The following is a 15642-nucleotide window of genomic DNA, read 5'->3' on the forward strand; positions in this document are numbered from 1 at the left end:
GTAAAATTATGGTTACATCAATAAGGGAGATAATGGAACTCCAATTCTAGGCACCTCTTTAAATGTCTAACAAAATGTTGCCCTTAATATTTGTTAATTCTTTTTACACATGTATTTTACACCTTTAGATCGCTTGAAGAAGTAGAGGTAGCACTAAAGGAAATGTGTTGCCTTTGAACTTTATTACAAATGAGATCCTGACCTCTGTTTTTCGTTTTAGTTTATGATGTATTTTGTTTTTCTTATTTTAAGTTTAAGACTTTTTAAAAGTGTTTTGAATTTTTATTTTTCTTCGGATGTGTAAAGTGGGTACCCACTAACATTGAACGACAAGTGGTGCAATCGGCACATCTAAAGCAACCAGCTTTACATGATGGTAACCAGGAGCTTTGTGTCAGCTGTGGTTGAGTTGTTGCCTACTGTGTTATGGGAAGCAACATAAAAAGTAGTTGTTACAATCATACTTGGTCCAAATTCTTCTTGGGCCTGTCTGATACATGTGAGTGCCTACGCCCACACCCATCAATTATAGAGAACAAGGACATATGGTGGACCAGCAGTGAAGTGTCAGGAACTGGGTAAGTCTATACAACCTACCTAATAAACTGTATAACATTGTCCACCAGTACTTGATACCTGGTATTTGTGTGAATTTTGAGGTGGAGTTTCAAAGACATCCTACATTATGACATAAAACAACAGTGACTGTTTGCCACAAATTACCATTAGACTGTATTGAGACACAGATGTATATTCAGCCTAAACTGTGCCACACCAGTTTAAAAATAGGACATTTATTTCTCAGAATACCCATCCTACAGAATTATTATGTTGATCACACCAGTACTGTATATAAATCTTGGTTAATACAATAACACAGAACAACTCACAGTAGTGATGTACCTTACTACTATACACAATAAAACAATCAATACAAATAATACTAATAACAGTAGGACCTCAGAGCACTTACACAATACCCCTACATTACTGTGAGTGTCTCTGTCTAGCTTTGGAAAGACATCTCTGTATTGTAGAGTCTGTATATTCCCTTGCGAGAAAGCATTGTCTCCTCTCTGAAATTTGGCTCTCTGTCATCTCACGCAAGGTGATATTCCATGAATTGCAATATGGGCAGGCTTTCTTTCAAGGTGCATGCGTGTTACAAGGTGTTACGATCAGTCTCCTTGCAATATAATTTTGAACATAAATAGCAATCTTCTCAATAAATGGTCGCATCCAACAAATTAATTGATAGCTTATTGATCTGATATGTAGAGCATATTGGGCTGTCAAGGGCATTAAGGTAATCGACCATATCACTGAACTTTGATTATATGCCATACCAATTCAAATGTATTGCCCATAAAAAAGAGTTTATCCTCAAAATTCCACAATATGATCATATTCTCAAATTTACAGTCAACCCCATCGAGTCTCTTTAAAATTAACTTGAACTGAGATTGCAAGCCAGGCCTTTTCAACCAACATCGGTGCCTGACATCATAAATGATCTACAGAATGAATGGGCAGAAATTCCCACAGAAACACTCCAACACCTTGTGGAAAACCTTCCAAGAAGAGTGGAAGCTGTTATACCTGCAAAAGGGGGACCAACTCCATATTAAAGAATATGTATTTGAATGCAATGTCATTACAGTCACTGTTGGTGTTATGGTCAGGTGTCCGAATACCTTTGTCCATATAGTGTATATATAGTCTCCAATGTGTGTGTGCCCTCTTACTGTACATTTTGTGCTATATGGCACAGGAAACATGGTGCAACTTTCCCATGGGTAGCGATTGACTGACCTTTGTATTTTCTTGTAACTTTTGTGACTTTAATTCAATTTATTGTCACTATATTAAGAATACATAAATAAAATTACATTGTGACCTCACAAAACTCTAACTATAATATATGCAAAAATACTAAACAAAATATTAATAATTTAGACTAGTCATCACAGAAGTAAAAAAAAACTATTTTGCAACCTGCTGATACAGAAGTTGAGACACCTATAATGTTTTTTTAGAGGGCAATAAGGAAAATAGGGAGTTACATAGATGGCTAGGATCAGATATTACCTTATTAGCCTGTAACAAACTTTCTTCTAGCAAAAATGTCATCCAACTTGGGCAAAGATTGACCAATGGTTTTCTTAGCTGCTTTAACCACTCTGACTAAAGTCATAGTCAGAACACATGGAAATCCCATAAAACACTAAGATAGCGTAAGTTAAAATACTTTCAATTACACAACAATAAAAATTTGGAATAATATACCTCAGTGAACCTGATGCCCACAGTCTTTTTAAAAATAAAAGGCATTGTTGATCCTTCCCAACTACAAATGAAAGGTGTGGAGACCTTTAATAAATCATCAGTAAGATTAACTCCTAAAAACTTAAATCACTAACAATCTCCACCTACATGCCATCATTCAAGGGGTAGTTTTCTTAGATCTCCTAAAATCTAGAACTACTCATTTGGTTTTTCTGCCATTTAAAGATAAATAATTATCCTCCTCCAACTTAACAAGGAGCTCCACCTTTTTCCTATAACTGGCTTTGCCCCCACCAGTAATCAAGTCACCTAATGTAGTGCTATCTGCAAATTTGACTATTATATTAGACTCTAAACTTGAAATGCAATCCAAGGTGTACAAAGAATATAAAAAGGGGCTTAAAACACACCCCTGAGGGACTCCTGTATTAATTATAAGCTCAGAGGAAAGTGCAGTACCCATTTTAACAACCAAAGATCTAACAACAAACTTACACATGGGCATACTATAACCAATCTTGTGAAGCTTGCCAATTAGCACAGTAAATATCAGAGTATTAAATATAGAGACAATACAGATAGGACTAGGGACCCAGCAGAATTGACCACCAGGATCTTAGGCTGGGAAGTGGTCTCTTGGCACTTAAGCTGTGCAGTGGTCTCTAGATTCCTCTTTAGAAACATGCTGCTTTTGCAGCAAATTTACAGGTATACTGTTGACAACATTAAAGTGCTATACTTAGCATTTTAATGGTGTCAACACCAAGGTGCCAGTATTATGGTGCTGACAAGAGCATTGTCTGCAATGTTATTGTTGACATTACATACCCAACCATCTGTGGGATACCTCTAACTACGCAGCGGTCTGAGGCATCTCTTGTTGAGCCGTGTTCTCGGCCAGTGCACTGAGGCAGTAGCATCACTAGAGTGATACTGGATGCTGACCACACCTGGTGTCACCCTTTTAAGTGGGTGACACCAAAATGCAGGCTCTACTCAGTGATCAGGAGCCTGGTACTGCATTATGTTATTGTTGTGCAGCATCCAGATCCAGATCACTGAGGAGGAGCCGGCAGTGCGAGAAGAGTCTTGGGGGCAGTCTGGCATCTCTAGGAGTGCTGGGCATACCCCAATAATGATGAAATGGGGGGTTGCCACAAGACCATGCCCCCCTGCCCAAAAGGTTTTGCCCTATTTTCGGAAGAGGTCTAATTAAGTGGGTGACACCAAAATGCAGGCTCTACTCAGTGATCAGGAGCCTGGTACTGCATTATGTTATTGTTGTGCAGCGTCCAGATCCAGATAACTGAGGAGGAGCCGGCAGCGCAAGAAGAGACTTGGGGGCAGTTTGGCATCTCTACAAGTGCTGGGCATACCCCAATAATGATGAAATGGGGGGGTGCCACAAGACCATGCCCCCTTGCCAAAAAGGTTTTGCCCTATTTTCGGAAGAGGTCTATTGGCCACACTGGGTGTCATTGACCAAATTGATGCCAATTATCTGAGGCATCTCTGTCTGGTCAGTGTTTTTAGGCATTTCTAGCTTTGTAGAGCCCATAGGCATTTCTGGCTGGGCAGCACTATAAGAAACATCTGGCTTTGCAGTGCTTTGAGGCATCTCTGTTTTAGCAGAGCTCTGAGGCATCTCTGGTAGAGCAGCATGATGAGGTATCAATGGATTGGCAAAGCTCTGAGGCATCTGAGGCATCTCTGGTTTGGCAGAGCTCTGTTGTATCTCTGGCTTAGCAGTGCTCTGAGGCAAAAAGGTAAATTTACTAAGCTCCGTGTCTAGTCAAGATTGTAATCATGGTTGTGTTTGGCCATTTTTTGCAACTCGGAAATTTACTAAAGGCAAACTGAGAAATCATGTAACTCTTTGCAAAACATAGGCGAAAACACAAATCGTAATATCCGCCAAACTCACAGGTACTTTTCATACCTAGGAATACAACTCCAGAATTACCAAGAATCGTCATTATAATAATGGGTGTAATTTTAATTTTCTTAAACTTTGTCCTATATAGAAATGTTAAATAGACTACCTCCTGAGCTGCGTGTTTGGTAGAAACATAATAAGATTAACGTGATCTTTGTATATTTCTTCCTGTAACTAGAAAAAAAAGGTTACATAAATAAAAAACTACATGGGGTTCCCACCAAAGCTTAACCAGCCCCGGGATCCTGAGCCAGTCTTGGTTCTAAAAATACAGGGGACAAAACATGTAGTGGTCCCCCATATTTTATGAACCAGCACTGGGCTCTGTAAAACAGTCCTGGTTTTAAAAATTTGGGGAAAAATGGCATGGGGTTCCCTGTAATTTTAAAACCAGCACAAGATTCACAGCCAGAGGACCCTTTCATCAGGTCCCAGCCCAAGCATAAACCCCCCAAACTAGTCAGCCCAGGCCAGGGGTCTAAGGGGAGGAGGGGACCCCTCCAATAACAGGGTCCCCCTCTCCTAAGCAGCCCAGGCCTAGGCTGAAGCCTGGGGCTCTTCCCTGCACCCGTGGATGGTGGGTGCAGGTGTTATAGTGTGAATAACAGATGTATACTATTTTTTTTTTACAGTGGGACTACAGGTGCCTAAATAGCTGTGAGCCACATGGCTGTTGATTGACAGCCATGTGGCTTTATCATTATCTACTGCGTCAATAATTTTTAACCGCATTGTGCATTTTCAATAGCCTTCTCTTGTTAACATGGAATCCTATGATTACTGTAACTTCTAAACCACCAATGATATTTATAAATAGTATTTTGCAGGTTTTTTAATTTCATGTTTGTATTTTACACTAAAGAATTTATACTAAACATAGGTTGCCAGACTACTTTATGTTATCGAAACCTGGAGTTTCCAGATCCATTTAGATGCAAAGTACTAGTGATTTCAAACTGATGTTTGCAATGCAACCTACAGTATTACCATTGTAGTGGAACAGTTAAAACCATGCAGCTACTGAGATAACTATTACTAGCAATAAACTTATTTGTTGTCTGGAGTTCCTGCTGTCTCTAATAGTGCAAGTTTTCGGCTCCGACAGGTAGCCTCAATTGCACTTACAAGAAATGTAATAGGGAAACTGCTCTAGCTGCATCTCTCAAGAGGATGTGAAGCTGTACAGTAGATTAACCAACACCTGACAATTCATTTGAGAGCTATGGTGTTCTAGGAATGCAGGATGCAGCTGCCATATTCCATTGCACACTGACACTGGTCAGTATAGTAGGTATATGTATACACACTGTAGGGCTATTTTACCCAATACAGTACCTTAACAACTGCTGATTAGCTATTTAGAGTAACACATTTCAATTTCATTTGTCCAGTTTTCTGCTATCAAGCATTAATTATGCTAATTAAGGTAAAGATTCACATTTACAGATAACAATCTATGAAAAGCACAAACTGACCAATGATAAATATGTACTGGTTGCTAAAACATTTGAACATTGAAGTAATCAGTCAAATTAAAATTCACGCTTAAATAGAAAAATAGAAAAGGACATGAAATGCTTGTATATAAAAACCACAGTATATATAAATATAGGTATAACTATATACATCTAAAAAATATCTTGTTTTATGCTTTTAAATATGCTATTTGTGTTACACTGGTATTTAACCTTATGTATTCCATAAGTTTGCATTTGCATGTACTGTACAATGTACAGATGTGTCCACATACACCTATCCTCTGCGTGCTACAAGTCTCGTTACAAACAAACGCTTGAGAGCTGTGCGACTTGGTAGCCCCGGCCATCTTTTTGTGCAACTTTTTCCTCTAAAATGCATCTTAATCACAGCGCGATGGGAATAGGATGCACAAGCATATTATGCTGATTAAAATGATGCCGCATGCCTGTATTCTATGTAGGACTATGGATGTATCCACATGCATAATGCTACATTACAGTGTCAGCAGCCATGACACTGTGACGTAGCATTTGCATGCGACTAGAGGAGCTGTTTAATGCGCAAGGAGAATAAATGTATGTGGACACATCTGTAATAGGTAGTCAAATAACAATTATTTTTAACTTAATCAGGAATGGCAGATTCTGATACACATACATTTACAAAATAAGTGATAAAAGATTCCAAAAGTTGTCTTACAGTATTTGACACTGAAGACGAGGAATAGTACTGTATGACTTCTACTAGCTCACCATTTATTATGTCACATGGTTTCTATATTTTTCCTTCTGTCTTAAATCCCTGGCAACACTGTACCTGGCTGTGAATGACTGTTAGACTCCTACATTGTGCAGGAGTCTACCTGTTTAAATGAAACCTCCTACCGAGTCCTCTTCAAAGTTATTTTCTTTCATTTCAAATAAAGCTCCCTATCTACAGTACAGTGCACTGCTAACACATGCTGTGTAACCTATAACGACATGGGTTCCACATAACTCTAGAACTGCTTTAAAAAATGTAAACTTATTTTAATCACTTAATTTCAAATATGTTGAATAAGCAAATAAAATAAACATCAATTGATCGGCCAATATATTGCCAGTGTGTACCCAGCTTAAAGCAAAGCTGAATATTTCCTGTAAAAATCTAGACGTACTGTATACTTCATTTGTGTAGAGGAATCTAATCACAGAAACAAGACTATGACTGATAAAAACCCTGCAAATCCTGCTAGTGAGACTTTTCGCTTTAAACTCTGGTGCTCAAAGGGTTAAAGAACTATACAGTGTGTATATGTCCATTTCAAACAAGTGGCTTCTGTTAATGGAATTCTTCCCTTTAAAGCTCAATCTAAGTACCATAAATCCCTTCACTTCCTAATAATAGTATTTTGGTTGATGTAGTTGAGCTTAAATCCTCACCTTACTGCTGTTTATAGCAGGGTCCTGGAACTTGCATATAGATATGAATTTTAACATTCACTATCAGCACTACTTGGCTATCTCACAGCAGGAGTGATGTGATACAGCAGCCAATTCCTGCTGCAGAGAGTTGAAGTACACATAACATGACTGACAACTCTTCTAAATAAAGGAGGGGGCCTTAGAGGATGGACTCACTCTAATATTGGTAAATTATTTACTCAAAATGATTATACTAATTATTTTTTCAAAATCTCCTGAAATCTATTACTTTATACTTATTTATCACTGCAATATGGTAGCAAGGGTCTAATTGCTTGGTGATCAATGCAGTTTACTTTGGTTGCTCTTGTAACATAATCCTATTAAAAAACCTTAGGATTGTCTCACTCAGCTTTTTACACTTTATATTTCAATCTGTGTTACCATCTCTACAAATGTCCGCCATGTGCAGGCAGTACAACCTTAGCCTGTCCAACCAGGCTGCTTGGGGTAAATCAGTATTGGGGTAAATCAGTAATAGCCTTACATATGTTATTAGCTTTTCTAGGTAAGGGGTTATGCATTTGTTAAAAATACAGTGTTTAATGTCTAGTAATTATACAGTATAAGAAAAGTGATACTTAGCAATGGAGCATCTGGATGTCTTCGATATGTATATCTGGAGTGCTATTTCACAGCAATGTGAAGATGGTAATATGTTATAATAGTCTTGCAAAAAAAAAAACACTAACAACACAAATTTATCATTGAATTTCATTGTTAATTTGATCGTTGAACATTGTAAAACCCATAACTTTCCTTACACAGTTAATAATGGCATGATGGTACTTTATTTTCACAGGCCAAAAATAGTGCAGTGCTGTGTAGGCCACTGACCAGGGTACAATGCTGAGGGATCAGTATGCAATACAGCCAGATATGCCCAGCGGTTCAAATCCTGATGCTGGAAGACCGGCAGTGAATATCCCGACAGGTAAGTATTTTAAGCGTTTACTAAACTTACCCCCCCAACCCTCCCTTATCGATGCCTAACTCTAACCTCCCCCCAAGTTCCTTACCCCCCTGTAAGTGGCAAAACCTAACCCCCCTTTCCCTGCAACCTAAATCTAAATCTCCCAGGGGGTGCCTAACCCTGAGTCCCCCCCAGAAGCCCCTGACCTAACCCTCCCCCCAGCGGCTGTCCGCACCCGCCGCCTGGCTTACCTTTGATCGGTATGTCGGGCATCAGGCTCCTGGCGTAGGTAAAATGACAGGTGTCGGGATTTCGATGCCTGTCATTAGACCCTTGCCAGGATTAGACAGTCGGGAATCTGGCGGTCGGCATTTTGACCATCGGCTTCCTGAGGGGTGCTGAGGGGTGGTGACAGGTCAGATGTGAGTGAGGAACAACACAGGCCACTTGGACTGTCAATGACACTAAGAGCAGCTCTGAACCTCTCCATGCTCAGATTATTAGGCATGGCCAAGAGCATCTCAATTTTACTGTCACCGCAGTTTAGATTGATTAATTCCCTCTGGTGCAACTTGTCGATGGCAGCTGAGCATTTACTATTTCACCATGGAGCAACCATTGTGCCGAACATCATCTACAATTGTCATTGTTCTGTTATTATTGTACATCTCTCCTCCGCTGCAAGCTAGCCCAAGTGCTCCACCAGTGACAAAGTAGGACTAAGGTGTGTACAGCCTCTCTGAGATGAGAGGGGAATAAGCAGGGGATCTGACTGATGTTGTTATATCATGTTTCAAACATTCCTGTAACATGATGTGTTGCAGACAATAATAATATGAGCTAGGTAAATCATTACATTCATAATTAATTAAGATCTGCAAGAACTGATAGCTTTCCTATTTACTGCAAAACAAAAAAACATTGTGCATATGGGCACTTAGGGAGCCTATTAATCAATAGATTTTCTTTTGCAGAAAAAATACAAATGTTCTATCAATGCAATATAGCAAACAGCATTACACTAGCGGCAACCATTTGACGTGTTGGGTGATACAACAGAAATACCTGTCTCCAACATAAACACACATTTGGTAAAAATATGCCTTAAATGAGAAGTTAATGTTTGAAGATTCTCTATAATAAAGTTGCCATTTGCCTTAACCTTGCTTTTAGGACCCCAGTCAGTTGAGTGGGTAAAATATATATTCAGAGATTGAATGTCACTGATGCAGGATGTCCATTATACAGATGTCTGTGGTATGGAAGTACCAAGCTGGGAAGGGCACCCAGTAGAGATGTGCGCGGACCCCTGTGTTTTGGTTTTGGATCTTGATTCATCTTTGTGTTTTCAGTTTTGGTTTTACAAAAACACCCTCATGTGTTTTGGTTTTGGATCTGTATTTTTATTTTATTAAATAAAAAAACAGATAAAATCATGTAATTTGGACCTGTTTATATGCAATTTAAAACCTTGGTTTGGTTTTTGAACCCGAGTTCCGAGCTGACTGCAAAACCAAGCTGGGACTCATTTCGACTAGGAACCCCAAAGTGATTCCAAACTCAGACTCAGTTCAGCTCGGAAACCCCTACATTTGGTTGTTGTCAGTTCTCTTGGAACTGGACCCACACCTCTCTAGTACCCAGGGTGCTAACGTATTTAGTAATGGCTCTGGTTTAAGGCATATAGAACTGTGGGGTCTATTTACTAAGCAGTGTTAGGAGACAGAGTGAAAAGTGATAAGAAAGTGATAAGGTGCCAGCCAATCAGCTCCCAACTGTCATCTCACAGGCTGTTAGAAAAATGACAGTTGGGAGCTGATTGGCTGGCACCTTATCACTTTCTTATCACTTTTCACTCTGTCTATTAACACTACTTAGTCAATAGACCCCTGTATCTTGTTGCCATGGAATGTCATGTTGGCTATATACATGTATATGGTGAGCATGATAATGTATTGTATTTATAATTACAGCCTGAACTCTGGCAACATACGCAAGAGGAGATGCAGCACTGTCTGCCTCTGAATCAGTGTTCACTCATGAGCACAAAAAGTATAGCCTCAGAAAGAACGATGCATTTTGTCTGTCCATTATGCATAGCACAATGCACTGATTTTCTATGTTACCACTAATGACACTAATTAAACTGTACCTTGGGGTTTTGTATTTTAAATTTGTCCTAAATATTATATTATGAAAAAAAATTAAGTTGGCAGTTAGTATTCATAAGCAGATCCCCACCTTATCCAGATATAATAAATGTCCTGCTGTATTCACCCAATGGCAGGATTACTACAGTTAACAGCAATGTATCACTTACTTCTTTAACTGCGCTTTATCACTTATATAATTCAGTATTTGGGCGTCTCTTTTATTTTGAGCTTATTTATTAAAAATCAGCAATAACAATTGTCTTTATAGATGCAGGTTGAGTCTCCCATATCCAAATATTCCCAAATACAGAATTATTTTGGCATGACTGAGATAATGAAACCTTTGATTTTTGATGGCTCAATGTACACAAACTTTTTCTAAGGCACAAATTACTAAAAATATTGTATAAAATTACCTTTAGGCTGTGTGTATAATGTGTATATAATACAACAGGAGTTGGCGCTCACAGGATATTTCTCCCCCACCAATGAAAGAGGAGGGGGAGTTGGATAAAGGTATACCACTAGCTGCTGGCTCAAGGAGGTGCCCCAACCTCCTGAGTATAAGTTTTATAAAATTAAGGGGGTGGAGCAAGCGCTCTGTGGTATCGAGGATGTATTCTACTTATTTATTCAGTGTGTGAGACAAATTGAATTGGATGTAAATATGTGAAGCTGGTTAGGTGAATCTTTTTCTATGAGGAAATAACTGTAGACAGGTTGTTCATCCTATATGTGCGGACTATAGTGATGTCCCAAATAAAAGTCCAACACAAATATTCTTAAATGTACAGTGTCCAATTAAGTGTCCACTGGTAGGCAATAACTGTGGGCAGGTCATTCTAAATCACAGTATAATTATCTTTAGTACATGAGATGATGTTTTTTCTCCTCTCTGTTCTCCTCATTACCCATGCGTACCTTGGGGATAATGAGTGCAGGATCAGGGTGGATGTGGACACTAGTATGCAGATGTTGAATAAGTAAAAAGCTACTCACCAAACACACTCCTGCTGGTCCTCTGGTCCCGCTGTTTAGCACAACCTTTTGGTAATTGCATGCAAGTATGAGGGCTGTGTGAAATTTCAAGGCAACTATGAGTCTATCAGAAAAAAGCAATAGCTTACATTTATTAAACAAAGCACAGTAAGTACATGTAGTATGGCAGCTACAGTACTAAATGTAATGGGTTAAAAAGTCAATATCAATAAATCAATGAGATACATCCTGTGGTGTCTACAACGCATTTCATCCCAGTCTGGGACTATTTCAAGGGCAAGTGAGGTGGCTCATGTCTTCCAGGCTTTATACTCACAGTGTTTGATAGTTTGATTGAAGCAAGGTGCTTGTAATCCGTGCTGCTGGGCTCCATTGCCGTCATTTCCGGGTCACATGACCAGCGCTTATTATGGGATAGGGTGTTCTGTAAGCATGTCTGTGTTTATGTTACTTCTACTAGCCGTTTAATGCTACACAGCTTCCGACCAATGCTGCCTCTAGTGTTCACTTTCTCCTATCTGTAGAAACCAGCTCTGCTATACTAGTGGTCGGGCTTCGGTCTTCTCTATAGCGGTGGCCAATTTTGGATAGTCTTATTACAATATTTAGAATGGCAGGCTCTAAAGCACTGCTGGTACATTCCAATGTTGCTGTTTATATAGTGTAATGAGCCTTGGTTTAATTATGTGTACATCCAATTTTGCAGGTAAAGAATGGGTAGACCTATATCAAATATATTGAATATCTTAAGGGGATCTTTCAACATATATAACTGGAAAAATGAAATAAGATAAAGAATAAAAAATAAGTTGTATATAACACATAAATGCATTCTGTGTGTATATTTGGTTCCCATTCCCAGATATTTCATTATGATATGCAAATATTCCAAAATACGGAATATTCCGTTATCCAAAATACCCCTGGTCCCAAACATTTTGGATATGAGAGACTCAACCTGTATTCTGTTATCACCTCCATTTATAAGCAAAATTATGCAGATTCTCAGCTGACTTGGCAATACTGGTATGGAGCACATTAATAAGACTTAACTTTCTGTTCCACATGTCCATATGTTTTTGACCCAGCAATTATTATTATTATTATTATTATTATTATTATGTTTAAAAAGATAAAACTTCAGTTAATTAAATATTTGAAAACTATTGAGGATTAAAAATCCTTTATTCCAATAAAAAGATTCAATAGACAGATATAATTTTGTGAAACAGTGGGTGCTATGAGCTATAACCATCCAATACAGTATCTGGTATAAAAGAGTTACTGAGAGTGCTATGCCATATAAAATGTAAAATTGTTATCAAACATACAAAATAACATAATTATAACATAACAATATAAAAAACTAAGATACAATTAATATAAACATTATCATAAAGAGACAACGTGCAGCTATCTGATTGTATAGTAGAATAAAATAGCAGACTCTAAAACTGATCAGTGATAAATAGAGTTGCATGAGTAGGTAATTATGCACACTAATATTTATCTGTAATAATTAAAAGTGGTTCAGAAGTCCATATGGGTGATTGAGGATGATGGCAAGATGATAGCATCTCTTGTCTGATGGTGGTGGTGTGTCACATGTTTATCTGGTCAGATTGACTGCTGAGCGGTGAAGTCCTTGAAAACAGTGTCCTTAGGATCCAGAATGGTTGCAGAGAAAAGTGGTGCTCTGAAAAGTTCCCAAGGTATATCAAGGTATATCCATGTCTATTCAGCATATAGTTTCCATAGTGAAAGGTGATTTTTTTTATTGAGTTCTATAAATGTAGAAGGACGAAAGCTCACTTGATCTTGATTTTCAGGATGAATACAGACCGTGAAAGCAGGGCCTCACAATCCTTCTGACTATTTTGGTTTTAAGCAGGAGGTGTCAGAAAAGGTTATGACATTCAATAATTTTCAGAATTGTACTACCGATGCCAGTCAAAAGCAGGGATCACAATAAAAGTAAAGGGTAAATATAAAATGTATTGCTGGGAATGACATGAATGGCAGCAGAGCTAAGGTGGAGTGACCAGCCAATTTCACAGAGCAATAAAATGGTATATTGTAGAGTTAAGATCACACACTGTTTAATATGAGGCTGGCTAGAAAATTGTATTACAGTTCTATAAGTTTTGCAATTTAAAAGATTTATGTTGTACTCGTGCAGATGTCATACATGTAGATTAATAAATTATAATGTATGTTGAAACTCAAATGCTTTTATTTAAATATATTGATAACATGCCAAAGAATAGTAACCACTAGGAGTCTTTGGAAGTTTATAGTCACAATAAAAAAAAATATTACATTAAAAACAAGTAAAGTTATATTTGGGGTAAGTGGAATGGCTCAATGGCTTTGTTAAAAAAAAAATTGTTTAGCTTTAATGTGTACAAATGCACATAATTGGATGCACATAACAAGTAGGTGCCCATAATAACAAAAATGTTTTTGATTTAAAGTAGCAATCCCACAACAAAACTGAGGGGGGGTTACAAAAATCACTCTGGCAGGCTATCTTGGTGATAAACTTTATTCCTTGTTTTTTTTTCATCAGACCCTGAGCATTTTTTGACACTTTTATATGTTTTGCAGTACCCACACAAATTATTATTTTTTTCTGAAAAACTTTTATTTTCCAGAAAATAGTATCAGTATGCTTAGTTTTCATCACACAGCAAATACAATCTACCCAAAGGGCCTAAAAAGTTACTTTTCACTTAAACTGCAGAAAAGTGAACTACAACTACAATAAATCAAATCCCAATCACAGTTTGTGGTTCTTGCTTCACCATTAAATCACCATTTCAAAACAGTAAAGTTCTGGATTTTACTCATATTGTAGATTTTCATAATAAATATCTGCTTTTGTAAATAATACAGTACTCCATTTTATTTTAATGAGTTTTTATACATTTCATTCAATGTGTAGGAATAACATGGCAGCTAAACAAGGTATACCATTTTGAAAAGTACTGTATGGTATAAACCGTGGAGGCTTTAAAAAGTCCTCATAAGCCTCTACACGGAGAACCAACAGCTAAAAAAAGGTAAGTACTGTGGGGACTCTCGATGCAGCCCTCATCAGTCTCTACACGTAATTAATGTTCCAGATGAAACTTTGCTATATAACAGCATGAGTATTATAGTTACCATCAGGGAACATTGAACACTGAACACTGAAATGTGCCTTATGGAATGCTCGCTCTGTCTGCAACAAACTAACATCCACCCATGACCTCTTTATTTCAAATAATCTCAATCTTCTGGCATTAACAGAAACATGGCTCACACAAACAGACACTGCCTCCCCTGCAGCATTCTCACATGGTGGCTTACACTTCACACACACCTCCAGGCCTGGTAATCGTAAAGGAGATGGAGTAGGAATACTACTGTCCCAATCTTTTACATACACAGTTATTCCACAGGTATCATCCCTTACATTTATATAATTTGAAGTACATTCTATTAGGACTTTCACTCCTTTCTCTCTGCGCATTGCTGCTATCTATCGTCCACCTGGACCACCCAATCAATTTCAGGAATATTTTTCTGCCTGGCTCTCTCACTTCCTATCCTCTGACATCTCCACCATTATTATGGGTGATTTCAATATCCCCATTGACAGTCCACAATCCCTTCATGCCTCCAAACTACTCTCCTTAACACACTCTCTTGGCCTCTCCCAATGGACTGACTCCTCTACTCATCAAGATGGCCACTGCCTTGATCTTGTATTTACCAAACTATGCTCAGTTTCTGACTTCACTAATTCTCCTTTCCCTCTCTCAGATCATAACCTTATCAACTGCACACTCTCCTCCATTACACCAACCTCAATGCCAAGCAAATCAACCAAACCTCCTCAAACCCGCAGAGATATTAATGCTATTAATTTTGAACAACTATCCACCTCTCTGCAACAATCACTCTTACCTATTTCTAATTTCACTTCTCCTGAGACTGCTGTATCACACCTGAACCAGACCCTAGAACTAGCCCTTGATGAAGTAGCTCCAGCTACCCATCACATTCCGCGTAGACTTAGATGTCAACCGTGGCTTTCCAAATTCACAAAACACCTACAAAAACTCTCACGTAAAGTAGAATATCAGTGGCGAAAGTCTCATACTCCAAGTGACTTCCTCACATATAAGATGATCTACCACTTTTATCGTAATGCACTGGATAATGCCAAACAGACATATTTCCAATCTGTTATCTCTGCCCAAGCCTCTAACCCCAAGCAACTTTTTAATACATTTAAATCACTTCTTACCCCTCCTCACCCAACCCACCTGCTACTATCAGTGCAAAAGATCTTGCTTCCTATTTCAAAAACAAGATTGATAATATCTGAAATTAAATGGTATGCACTTCCTCAGCCAGGGTCTTGTT

The sequence above is a fragment of the Taudactylus pleione genome, unplaced genomic scaffold (genome assembly GCF_031769625.1).
Source record: "Taudactylus pleione unplaced genomic scaffold, aTauple2 ptg000918l, whole genome shotgun sequence".
Classification (NCBI taxonomy): Eukaryota; Metazoa; Chordata; class Amphibia; order Anura; family Myobatrachidae; genus Taudactylus; species Taudactylus pleione.